This window comes from Ornithodoros turicata, chromosome 1 (genome assembly GCF_037126465.1).
Source record: "Ornithodoros turicata isolate Travis chromosome 1, ASM3712646v1, whole genome shotgun sequence".
NCBI lineage: Eukaryota > Metazoa > Arthropoda > Arachnida > Ixodida > Argasidae > Ornithodoros > Ornithodoros turicata.
In genome coordinates this window covers 156,190,943-156,204,223 of record NC_088201.1, presented here as the reverse complement: position 1 = coordinate 156,204,223, position 13,281 = coordinate 156,190,943, and the positions used below count along the sequence as shown (strand labels likewise).

Sequence of the window (13,281 nt, the reverse complement as noted above, 5' to 3'; positions counted from 1 at the left end):
TCCCTATATTGCCTGGGATAGTTTGTTTTAAAGGCGAGACAATATTACGGAACCGCCGCATCACTCCATACCAGATCTTAAGAGCACACAAGGCGGAAATGCACAGCACTTGAGAAGTGAAGGCACGACAGATAACTGAAGACAACAACTCTGCTGAGTAAATGTTGTTCTCACCCTGCTATAGTACCTGCTTGCAAGGCAACCGAAGCTCGTACATTAAATCCTTCTTCTTTCGTATGCCCTGTTGATGTGTATTTTTCATATTGATGGAATTAGCTTTTGTGCAGAGTTCGAGGTAACTCGTTACTGTAACTGTAAGTTCTTTTTTTGAGTAACTTGGAACTTAACACGGTACTTTTGCGCCGTTTTAACTTTCAGAAGAACTCGTTCCTTTCTCAGGTAACTTTGCCAAAGTAACTGAAGTTAAGTTTCAAGTTACTTTTAATTCGCTTTTCATTCACGTCCACATATACTCGGGTTCCTTCATGGCATTTTTTGACATAAAATCTAATATTCAATCAATGGCAGTATTCTATTCAGGAAGTAAGAACCGCTGCCATTGAAATGAAGCTGAACCATTGTGCGCCCACATGAAGTAAAGCAAAGCGTTCGAATAGACCTCTAACAGAGAAACGTCATCATTACTTTGGTAGACAGAGTGAAACCAATCGGAAGGAAAGGGCTGGGTTCCACGAACGGGCACTTGTTCGCTACCTCCCATTGAAATAAAAGTTGGAGCGAAGGTCGCGTCCCTTTCAGGGTCCATCGTAATCCCCTCAACACCGTGGCTTTCGGGCGCGACGTTGCTCACCTCTAGCTTCGAGCCTAGTTCAACTTAGAGTAACTAATTAGGCAGCAGAGCAGCGACACTGAGCCCGCCATCTTGAGTCAGGCGCGGCTGCGTTGCCTAGCAATGGGACGCCGATCTCCCTCTTCTTAGGTGACGAACAACGCGCTGTCGAGCCAGCTCGCAACCCAGGAAAGCGGTGTTGCCTGGAGGTGACTCAACATGGACGGCGAGTTCTTGGAAGGAGAAACCACGTGACACGATCGGCCCAATGGCGGACACCGAACGGCGGCTCCGGCGCTGAAATGGAATGCGATACTCTGTACCCCACTTTAGTGACTCTAGTTCAACTTTGCCAAATTTGTGGCGCTGTCGAACTCTATGACGGCATTTGTTTAGAAACAGGGTGAGGTCTATTGTTGGACATAAACGAAAACGGTCTAAGCGTGTTGCACTCGTCCGCAGGCAACTCAAGGTCTAACTCAACCGCTCACGCGCGCTGCAGCTGCGTAATGCTTTTTTTTCTTTTTTTGTCTGAAGTAACTTGCAAGTAACTCGTTCTTTTTTTACGTAACTCGGTAACTGCGAAATACATTTAAGGCTGCAGAACTTCGTTATTAACTTAGTTACATTTTTCACAAGGTAACTTAACTAGTAACGAGTTCTTTTTGGCTAACTTTGACTAACTAACTTTCTGGTAACTTCTCGATCTGTGCTTTTGTGGTGATATAACTCGTTCGTGGTGGTGCCGTGTAATGGTGTTTCCGATAACATGGTCTAGCGCCAGCACTCTCACTGGGGCCACTGTTGTAAAAGATTTCCTTTCGGGTCTGCGGTCTGCGGAATGCTGTGATGAAAATCGTGGTGATGGTTCCTTGATATCCCTGGGATCGGGCCAGTTGACGCGGAAGCAGGACGTCGGCGCAACTGAAGCTGGCAGCGTTTAGTTTATTGTAAATATTTAAAACAGAGGAAGGTACAGAGGAACCCGGCGTAGTTAGGGTTAACCACGACATCATGGACCTACCAACCACAAGTCCCCAGGCCGCGTTATCCCACCAGGGATAACCCGGATTTTTATAGCCACAGTCTTTGGCAACGCATATTATTTGCCAATACGGCGGCAGCCGGTAAAATGTATGTACTGGCGACTTCAATATACACATCGAGTGAAATTGTGCCGACCCAAGACGGAGCTCTGATACGGAAGCCAAGGATGGACTGGATGCATTATGCTAACCTTACACTACTTGTTCGCTTCCAGACACATATGCAGAGGGCAACGACCTGTACTCCTTGACCTTGTACTCTGTCGAACCCCCGTGCAGCAGTTACTGACATCACTTCTCTATCTAACTTGGATCACGCTGGCATCTTATCTGAATGGCATTTTAGCTGTACAGGAAAATGCCGTGTCTTGAGCAGGACTAGCTGCGGAAATGCTGGAGCTCCAGCTAGTTGAGAGGTGTCCAAAGGACGTCAGGGATAATTGGCAGCTGACACATACATAACTCTACAAAATGTTGTCTGAAAGAATTCCCAATTACCTGGGCGCTATCAGTGTAGCGATTTCTAATGCCGAATCGGGTTGCGTATGCTATTCCTTCTCAGGGAACCGGAGAATTGCCAGAATTGTCAGGTCTTTGCGTGTCTTGCCAAGTCGAGGAGGTAGCTTTGGAAGGACAATGTGGTCTCTTTCTTCCACATCCTAAGAAGATCCTTATGGACCTTGATGTCAAAACCTCTCTGGCCTGTGACCTCACTCATAACGTCGGAACCTGATACACGAAGGCGACTTTTGAGAGAGGCTTTGGCGATCCGCAATGCGCTAAACTGTGTCAGTGTTGCTTCGGTAGGTATTGACCCGGCTTACCGACGCCATTTGTAGCCCTTGCATTCGCTTGACATTGTGCCGAGTATGTGACCTTCTCGTAACTTTCCTTTCCCTCTTTTCCCATGCTGTGTCACCATATGTGCATGGTGTTCTGGAGGTTAGTAAGCTTTGCTGGTTTGTGTCGTGTGTTCGTGTCGTCACTCTGTGTCCAGTCTCAGTCTTTTACATTATGGAGTCCTTATGGACAACCCGTTTGTACGTCTTAAGTTACCGATTCCTTTTTGAAAGACTGTCTATAGTTTTTTCTTGACAGAGCTTCAGTTGAACGAGATTCAAAGCGTACTTTTTGGACTTTTGGGTGTGAGTTTGGTGTATACATGGAGTCTATAATGGCAACCCAGCGATTATTATAGAAAAGATCCCAGTGGACTTACTGTGGCAGGAAGTCGGTGCACAGATACCAAGGTGCAGAAGAAACCTTGAGATATTCAAAGCTCACGGCCCTCATCAGAGAGCAGCAAGGCCTGCCTCAAGCATTTTCCTGTACAGCTAAAATGCCATTCAGATAAGATGCCAGCGTGATCCAAGTTAGATAGAGACGTGATGTCAGTAACAGCCGCACGGGGGTTCGACAGAGTACAAGGTGAAGGCGTAAAGGTGATAGCCCGCTAGATATGTGTCGGGAAGCGAACAAGTTGTGTAAGGTTAGCATAATGCATCCAGTCCATCCTTGGCTTCCATATCAGAGCTGCGTCTTGGGCCTGCACAATTTCACTTGATATGTAGACTGAAGTCGCCAGTCAGAAAAAATACTCGTGAATCACTCTCCCCGACAGTTGACATGGTTGAAGACCGCGCAAAGGTCAGAAAATAAGCCACTAGGTACCTGAGAAGGCATATTTTGAGTCCCAAGTAACAGCTTTCCATGCTGACAATTCAACTGAACCCAAACGAGACCTAAGTCAGGGAATTACAAATACAAACGACGCACGGCAGATAATTTGCGTTTTATGGCAGAGAATACGAGTGGTAGAACGTCAGACTATATCAGAACATCCTTTTTCTAATCTAATAGAAGCCTATTCTAAACCAATTCTAAGCCAAAATCCAGTTCTAATTAAACTCAATCCAATTCTAATCCACCATAAGCCAATTCTAAGCCATCCGATTGATCACCTTTAGCTCCGCCTACTTCATGTTGATTAGCCCATGCTAAGCCTACTGATCGCTGATTGGTCTATCGTAGCTCCGCCCTTTTATGTCAATGAGATGGCTTAGCTCTGCCCCTTCACGTTGAATGGTCCACGCCAAGCCCACTGATCGATGATTGGTCGACCGTAGCTCCGCCCTTGTATGCTAATGAGCTGGCTTGGCTCCATGGGTCGCGCCTCTTTATGCTAATGTGTGTGCCCCTTCGTGCTGACTGGCCCATTTGAAACCCACTGATCGATGATTGGCTGGCATGGTTCTGCGCCTTTATGCCAATGAGCTGGCATGGCTCTACCCTCCTCACGATGATTGGTGCATGCTAAGCCCGCGGCTCTGCCTCCTGATTTGTCAATTCTAAGCCTACTGATCGCAGATTGGCTCCGCACATGTTCTATACTGATAAGCCATCTGATTGGTCGAGACCCACCAGACGGCGCGCTCGGCAGCCGCTCCACTGCATCTCAGATGTCCAAACTTACCTCGTTAGAGGTGCATCAACTCCACGTTGTTCCACTTTGACGCACCACACGAGCGAGAGAAGTTTGTTGAGATGTGTTGCCACATATTCCACTCCTGTTTCACCACAAACAAGTTGCGGGACATCATCTACAAAATCTTGGACGAGTACCTCGGCTTATAGGCAGCCGTCACTGCGTGAGCTTCGGGAACTCTGTCAGGAAGAAATAAGAGTCCTTGAGACGATCATCAATCGCGCTAGGTGGTGTGGATGAAAATAAAGAAGCATCACACCTCGGTACATAGTCTATTCAAGTTATTCCACATGCAGTTCCAACACCCCGCTCAAATTCGCATCTCCGGCGCAAGTATGTGCCGCAATTCTGTGCTCACGCAGAATATAATGAGACACCCCGAGTTCTTTAGCATTTCACCGCAGAAGATTATCTACGTACGAAAGTATGCACCTGGATGGGAGAAAGATTTCAACGGCGTGGAGTTTATGGACAGGATACCAACAGACTGGGATGAATAATATCCCACCTCATAGTTATTGACGATCAAATTACGGAAAGGGGGGTTCTATCTGAGGTAGAGCCGCTGTTGCGTCCGTGATGAATGCGTCCGTGAAACCTGATCACACAAGCCTTGTTCTATCAATGCCGCTTTTCGAAAGATGTCCCTGAACCCAGTTATATCGTTTATATCGTATTGTTCTGGAACGCTCGGTCCGTACAACAGATCGAAACGTTCGGAAGTCAGGTATTCGGGAAAGAGGAGCTCTCCTATTTCCTCAACACATCTAACCAGGCGACGGAGAAGGCGCACGGTTATTTAGTTGTAGATGTTCACTCGCGAACACCTCCGTCCTGTAGCCTGCGAACGGGTATTTTACCGCACGAGCGGCAGTTCCTGTTTATGCCCGCCAAATGACTGATCTTCAAGACACCTCACGCCCCTCAAAGTCTTGGCCACCAGCAAACCGGCGCACCGTGCAGAGTTACTTCAAGAGCTCAGCTACGATGACATTCGAATACTTTCGGAAAACTGTCTGAACATTTTACGCAGAAATATCTCACTTTCGACGGAACTTCATAAAAACTAGAAAAAACACAAGCTTGTCATTCTCGCTTCCTCGCTTACAAGTCACTTCATAAGTGCCCCCAGCAATTGAAGAAATGTATTAGGGGACAACGAGGTGGTCTCATTCCCATATTTCCACTGCTCCTCTCAGGGCTCTAAAGTCTCGTGGCGGGAGTCGCCGGGCAAGCGATATCCAAAGCCATCGGTCATGGCTCACAGAATAGAAATAGGTGAAGTTCTGAAATCCAACGATTCGGACGATATAAAAGTGGTGAAAATACTGGGAGCCCTCTATTGCTTGCTCAAGCACGCTCACTATCATGCTCCTCCTCTGGAACCCGTCCATACGCAACCGAAACTCAATCAATTCGATTTCAAAGGTCAGCTCCGGAGATACCTTGACTTCTCGAAACTGTAACAATATTCTGGAAGCCCATGTCGAACTGTGTCTGAAACCACCCTTCATTTCCACAAAACAGCCCCATATTTTAAATAATCGTAAATTGACCATTTCCAAGCAGACATGGGGGCCGCCATTTTTATGACGGCAGCTGTTCACGGCGCCGACGTAAGTGATATCAGTGTTCTTCAAGATTTCTCTCCCTGTCTACGGAGCATACAGGAATGTAGACAGGCGATGGTGGCAGGGAGCGTCTGCACGATCGACGTAGGCTTCTTGATCGCAACGTCTTTTATTTGTGGGATGGTCTGCCAATGCCAAAACACGCAGTTGATGCCACTTGTGCAGTTAGGACTCGTGCAATTATGCTGTCGCGTTCCGGCCAGCAGGAAACTGGCAAAGAACGCAATGACAGTCACGTATATCGTCAACCGAACTGTGCTACGCCTACATACGAAAGATGTTTTTTATTCGCATTGTAGGTATCTTTGATAAAGTAAGTCAATTCATTGCTTCAGAAGACTTCACTCTTTTATAGTTATGGCTCACCACTGCTGCATCACTTCCGCATATCTTTCTCTCTCTCGAATACCTGGCGTTTGACGTTACAGGAATAGTAATCAATCACACTTCTTGGCGTTATACTCGGGTGAACGAGTTGTGTTTGGCAATGTCATGTTATGGTATACACACTGCAGATACGTACGTTAGAATTAGGCGTGAATGACAACCTTAGTGCAGATTCGCGATGAACGTATTTGCCGAAATTTTACACTGTCGAGAGTGCAAGCACGGTTCCATTAAAAGCAAGATACTTACATGAGGGCATACATGGCTTATGAGAGCTCAAGAGTAGCACAAAAAGAAAGGAAAAAGAGAAACACTGCACGAAACAAAGACACCGTGCTAGTGTAATTATCAGGGATATCTTCGCACCTTATTTCTGCTGGTTTACTAGTCCAGTGCAGCCATGAGCTATCGCATTAATCAACCACTAAAAAAAGAAATGAAGGTGATGAGTTGCTTCCATACGTCATTTACACCAGTATTACATCTGGATCTGCATGCTGGATTCAGGAGACCAGTTACTTCTTGAATCGATGCACATCTCCACACATTCCACAGATACTGTAATTTTACACATAACATTGAATAGACCATAATTTTATTGAATACACAGATACCATAAGACAACCTGACTCCCCTCCCTAATCCCTCGCAACAGGTAAACAAGTACACTGCAAGATGGACAGAATACAGGTGCAGTTGAGGTGTTTTGTGGTAAGTGTTACGTGCAGAATGAGGTCATTCCCCACAAACCAGTGAAATGGGGTTGCAACGCCATCATCCCACATGAACATAAAAGCTTCTTTGTACCAATGTGTGCTTTACAAACCAATGTGGGAATAGTGTGTAGAAAATGGGCGCCTTGAATACCAAAACTCAGGCAGCTCTGATGCCACAGACCTTAGGGCTATCAGTGGAATTGGCTGTATCTCTGAGGTCTTTGACATCCGCGCTTGAGCCGGGCATCTGTTCGAGAGTTTTTATCTCGCCAACTAGGACACATAAAAAAAAAAGATTGATCAGCATTATGGAGCGCAGTGCATGATGCACCCGTGATGTAACAAACCACATCTATGAAAGCATCTCACCCCCTTTAATTTTTCTCTGACACTTCATGTAGTAAAACTGGCTAAGGCAGTACCATTTCCTGTGTGCACGGAAATATTGTGTTTATTTCCCCATCCACTACGCTTCTACAGAAGCCTCCGATTAATGGCGAATGAAATGCTAAAAACTACTTGGGGGGGGCTACCTACTGTCCTAGGTATGCGACTGCTTGTACACGTTAACTGAAGCCGTTCTGTTGTCCACTTGCATTTAATGCCTTGCAGAGTTGTCAGCGTTATAGTGACTCATTCACTGTAACTGTTGCGGTGAGCCCCCTTGTGTAGTCTCTTCCTTCTGTTCGGGGGCTCATGAACAGCCACCGTCCACAGAGATCGAGCAGAGCGCCAGTAAGATCCTGGACATACCCTGATATGAAAATTTTCATTATTAGAATTCGTAAAACAGACAGAACCGGTTTGTACAGTAAAGAAGCAATGCAATTCGCTGTCTCCATAGTTTTCTCACACACATTCCTCTTGTGTAGATACAATATGTGGTACACAGATAAGGTGGAATTGGTGTTGTGATATCTTAGATACATGACCGAGTAGCCGCACTAAGCAAAGTTATAATCCAAATATCCATGATATACCAGAGTATCATGAGCCATTTTACAGGAACCAGGTTTCCATTACCGTTACTTGTCCATGTACGCACATGTGTGCATGTTCACGATAATGTTGCACCATTATTGTGGTACCACACGTTGCTTCACCAGTGCTGCTGCATGTACCTTTTTCCTGGGGCCTGAGCAAGAAAAAGCAGAAATTATAATTATACCTGTTAAGGCTAATATTTTTAGGAAATGCGCAAAAAGCATCTACAGATTTAAGCTACAAAATGTGATCAACAATGTTAACAACATAGCCTGCCCCCAGCTGTGCCCCTTCTAATGGCAAATATGTTGTCAACCAATGGACAGCATATACATATGTGTTAGAACGGTGTACTACAAAGCAAATGTGGCCCTCTTGCAACGTGCCATGTGTCAAAACGATGATTCACAGATAGATGAGTCTTTCTCATGACTTCACCTATTTCTGCCAATCTGTGATAAGCATGCAGACCGTCATCCCTTGCTGCTCAAGGTACTTGGTTGCTGGAGTCAACATTTGTATAGAAGGACACAATGTAATTTTTGGCACGTAATAACTTTACATTACAACTTGAATACACAGCACTCACAGACACAGCATGACTTTTAAAGAGGAATAACAATATGCTACCATGTATGCAGGATATGAGGTAGTTCCATGCTTGGGAAAAGGCTGAGTGTGATCCCACCGAAGTCGAGACAGACACAGAGTGTCTCAAAACAGGAACTTCTAAGTTGTTGCTGATTTCAGCTGCTGTGACTGTTTTGTCTTCCCTGCACCCAGCTAGCTCAGACTTCTCCAAACTCATTTTCTCAACCAGCTTCTCTGAGAAACTTCGTAGTTTTACATAGAACCGCGGACTATAGGGCTTAGCAGCCCCATATTTGTCGTTCACATGTTCACACTGTGTCCAAGCCACAGTGCAAATTCGTGTGGACACTTACCTGCAACTTCGGTCCTTTAGTGCTATCCTCTTTGTTGTCGTCGAACGAGGCAGGTGCCGCATGCCTTTTCAAGGACTTTTACAGTCCAAATCGGCCGTCAGGTGAACGACCTCGTAACATTCTGATGCAAAATGCTTCGAGCACACACGACACGTGCCTTGATAAGTTCAGTGCACTCAACCAGTGGTCTCGTACCACTCAATCACGCACAAAATCAACTGGGAACTTGGCACGAAACATCTTTGTTAGTAGCGTACCTGCTCGTACTGCAAGCACGGCATTCTCACAATTCACTCACGCTGCATCTCTCACAAAGTGACGAGGACGTGTGTACTGATTAGCCGGAGTAAAAAGATGATCAAATTAAGACGCAGAGAATGGTGCCCGTACCCGTACGTACAGGCGACTCCCGATTTCGCTTTCAGCCTGACGAGTGATGATTGCTGGCGATTGCGAAACTGCGAGCCAGTAAACAAGCCAAAAAGAGCCAAAGCGAAAGCTGAGCGTGACGTCAGCTGTTCAAGCGGACGGTCGGACGGCAAACCAAGAATCAGATTTCGCAGTAAATACAGGGTATTCGCCGAAACTATTCTGGAAGTCCATTCAGCAGGCATCAACCTTTGTGCCTGCTAGTTTTTGTTGTAATCTGTGGCACTGAGTTTCCTCCGGAGCTGACCTTTAATCTTCTACCCTCCGGCGTTGATAAAGCACGCGCGAAATCCGTGCTAAAAGATTTACAGAAAGTTTTCACCTGGCAGGCGGATAATGTGCTAGTATATAGAGGGAAGCGAATCGACCGCTCTCGTGAGTTACGTAGCACGTCGTAGCGCTCTCATCAAGAACCCCAGTTGGTACAAAAAGGTACCGAAAATTATAAACGCTCTGAAAATGCACCGAACAGCTCGCTAGAGCAAATATGGGGCCCTATAGAAAGATCAAGGAGAAAGGGTTTGATGGAGTGGATCGGTATACCGAAGTTATCACAAGCTCATGCGCAGAGAAACCATCGAAGAGCTGAAAAAAGAAGATGCTAACACCCTTGAAAAGAAAAAAAATAGGCGGCGCTCCATCATCGCAAATCACGTGACCGATTTATATCAGGCGAACCTTCTGGATATGCGTAAATATCAGAAATTTAACAAGGGCTACAAGTACATCTTAACGGTCACAGATACGCTATTGAGGTACCTGTACATGGTCCCCATTCGCTCAAAGCGCCCGCACGACGTGAAGAAAGCTTTCTAACGAGTTTTCCGACATGGAATTCTGAAAAATCTTCTCACCGACCATGGAAGCGAATTTGGTGTTCCCCCATTCGTCAGTATTTTCAGTCGTTACTACATCACTATACAACACAAAGTGGAATGAATACAGCCTCCTATGAACGCGTGCAAAGAACAATTAGAGAAAGAATAGCCAGACATTTCAATAGTAGGGGTAGTTGAATTGTATCAACGCGCTATCAAGATAGTGGCCGACTATACGCTTCATGCAAAGCGTCCGCTGCGCCACTGAAAATCCTGGCGGCTGTCATAGGAACTAGTTGTGTGAGTCCGCTCGGTTCTCGAGGGCTATTCGTACGCTTTGAGTACCCCCCTCCCGTACAGCGAGCGTGAGGTAGGAGCCAGGCTAGTGAGCTCAGTGCAAAGCGTTTATCTGTGTTTTATTTTATTTTATTGGTACGAATACAGAAGGTAATGTGCCTCTGCACATATCTGCAAGAACTCGCGTTATCTGTACTTCACAAAAAAGAGACAGGAACAGAAAGAACAGTGGTAATGCGCTCAGTACAACTGGTGCAGCGAATGTGATCGCTTTTATGTTCCTCGTTGAATGTCGTGGAGCTTTTATTGTTCGTTAACATCAATCAGGGCGAACAAACAGATCAAACAAACAAATAAATCAGGAGGGCGAATGATAGCACTTGGTCCGCTAGGATCCGTTTCATCGGCTCTCCAGAACGGCTGCTGTATTTTTTGGCGCACAGAACCCTGTGGGACCATTATTTCCGCCCACGCAACCAGGGACTTTTTTTTTTAATGGGACCCGAGAATGCCACAACGGGTACAAGGTTCTGCAGTTTCCCGCCAAATCCACACGAAGTGAACAGGAGAAGATGGGTGCGGCCGTCAAACGTACGTGTCACAAAATAAGCTACTCCATGGATTCTTGTCTTTTTTCGGCCAATGATCCTAATTGGTTGCCGTAATTAAACCATATATCGTTCGTGATGTGTGTTCTCAATTCAGACATTAATTTCCAACTAGCTTGGACCTTGTGGCTTCGTCCGCTCAGGTAATGAGACTTCTGCATCCCTTTGCTGTAAAAAGTTTAAAAGAAAACACACGCAAGTGCGGTGCGCGCGAAGAAAAATTCAAAGCTTTGTAATAACGCTGACATGCCTGCTTTTGAATGTAGTCTTATGCCTTATTGACCGCTGAGGACAGAAATTAGTCGTTCATAGTCTAAAACGATTGAAATAGGCAAAGTTACACTACCGATTCACACATTTTTTTTTATTTTCATGACGCCCGCCTCATACACTTTTGACTGGTTTCGATATCGGACGACTCACACAAAAAGTTCGCTTTCCCACCGCTACATGGCCACACAAAGCGCCACCTTTAGTCTGTACACGAGGCATATAACGACTCCGTACACTCCGTCACCCGTAGTGTACGTGAAAGATTCGGCGGGAAAGATATACTGGGATCATTCTACGAGCAGGAATTGCGGCGCGTTCACCGTCTTTCCTCGTATGACAAGCGACTCGTATCCGCTATGATTAGAAAGAAGAAAATTAACGGGGTATTGCACTACTTGGTTCAATAGTTAGGATGCGCAAAGGTTCACGATCCTTCGGTGCCTGCCAGCGATGCCAAAAAATGAATTTTACGTATATCTGCTGTGGAAGGCCAGCATGGGCCTGCACCCGTCCAACACGCTGAACTACTTCACGATCGCGTTAGATAAGCTACTACACCTGGATGATTTGTACATTGTCGGTCCCCTAGACGGATTTTTCATTCCCAACAGCCACCTGAACGTGAACCATGCGCCGGATAACCTGACTAACGCTATCAACGGAGAACGGGCGAACAAAACAGCTTAAGTTCGAAGACACGGACACACTATTGAATAAAATGTTTCTCGGGAAGGGAAAGGTGGTGGAGAGGAGGAGAGGAAAGGGTGAAGTGGAAGACCGAGCGGAATCCGCTCGGGGGGAGGATAGCTGCGTCCATGGGCCGACTTCAGGGGAACTGTTCCGGCATACGCCTATTACACATCTGAGGGCAACCCAGGAAAAACCCCAGACGGCACAGCCGGCCCGCGGATTCGAACCGCGGACCTCCCAGGCTCCAAGCGCACGCGTTACTATCACGAAAGCACGGAACAGTTTTTATCGTGGTGTTTTATTCAATATTTACAATGCGCGTCGCTGTCCACGACCAGCGAATGGTAGCTGGTCATTGTCATATACCCAGTGGGTGCTACTACTACTGCTACTACTCAAGTGCTCGGCACGCAAGTTCGCTGTTCACAAGTTCGATATTCGCTATTCACATATTCCCTACAGAAGTCCATTATTCATGCTCAGTTTGAATACATAAAAAAGGGAAAATATTCCCACAAAGATCCCCCAAGTGAACCCCACTCCTCCCGTTCCTCCGTTCCTGTTAGTTTCTTGCAACTCATTTAGAGTTATATAACTGTAACGTATATTTGTATAAAAATCGTATGTGGAATAAAAACAAGCTGTATTTCCACATTGTCATTAAGCATAGTTTTTCTGTTTATTTCCAGGAATAATTTGTGGCGGGAACTGAAGCTCCCAAGGACGCCTTCTGGACTTTACAGGCTCATAGCTCAGAGTAAAATTGGCACAAACAAATCAGACCAACGCAGACGTCGGACTCGACACCTAAATCGAATTTATTCGGTCCTTCCCTCTTGGTTGTCAGGTTGTCCTCAGCCAGGTCTCTTCTCAACGGGAGCCAGTCGTCTTGGGGTTGTGTCGGGGTTTGGGGGTGTCGTCGCTACCTGCACACTACTCCCATGTATTATTACGCTCTTTCACAACATTGCGTAATGTTGAAAAATTTTAGCGGGGAATCTGGGGGGGGGGTCTAGATAAATCACTGATGGAAGTGCTGGCACACTTCCTCCGCGCTTAGCAATAATAATTATATGTATGAAGAAGTATCCTGGACTGGATTACCAATTACGGAGACGACCGCTGGCGAAAGCATGGCAATTTGTTCATGGTGCTCGTATACCTGTATCATTTATTCGTATGG

At 46.0% G+C, this 13,281-nt stretch overlaps 1 protein-coding gene across 1 annotated transcript in view; it reads right to left on the bottom strand.

Moving 5' to 3' along the window:
- LOC135378684 (uncharacterized) overlaps positions 1–13,281 on the bottom strand; it is a 51,082-nt gene that overhangs the window by 23,352 nt on the left and 14,449 nt on the right. The window lies entirely within an intron of this gene.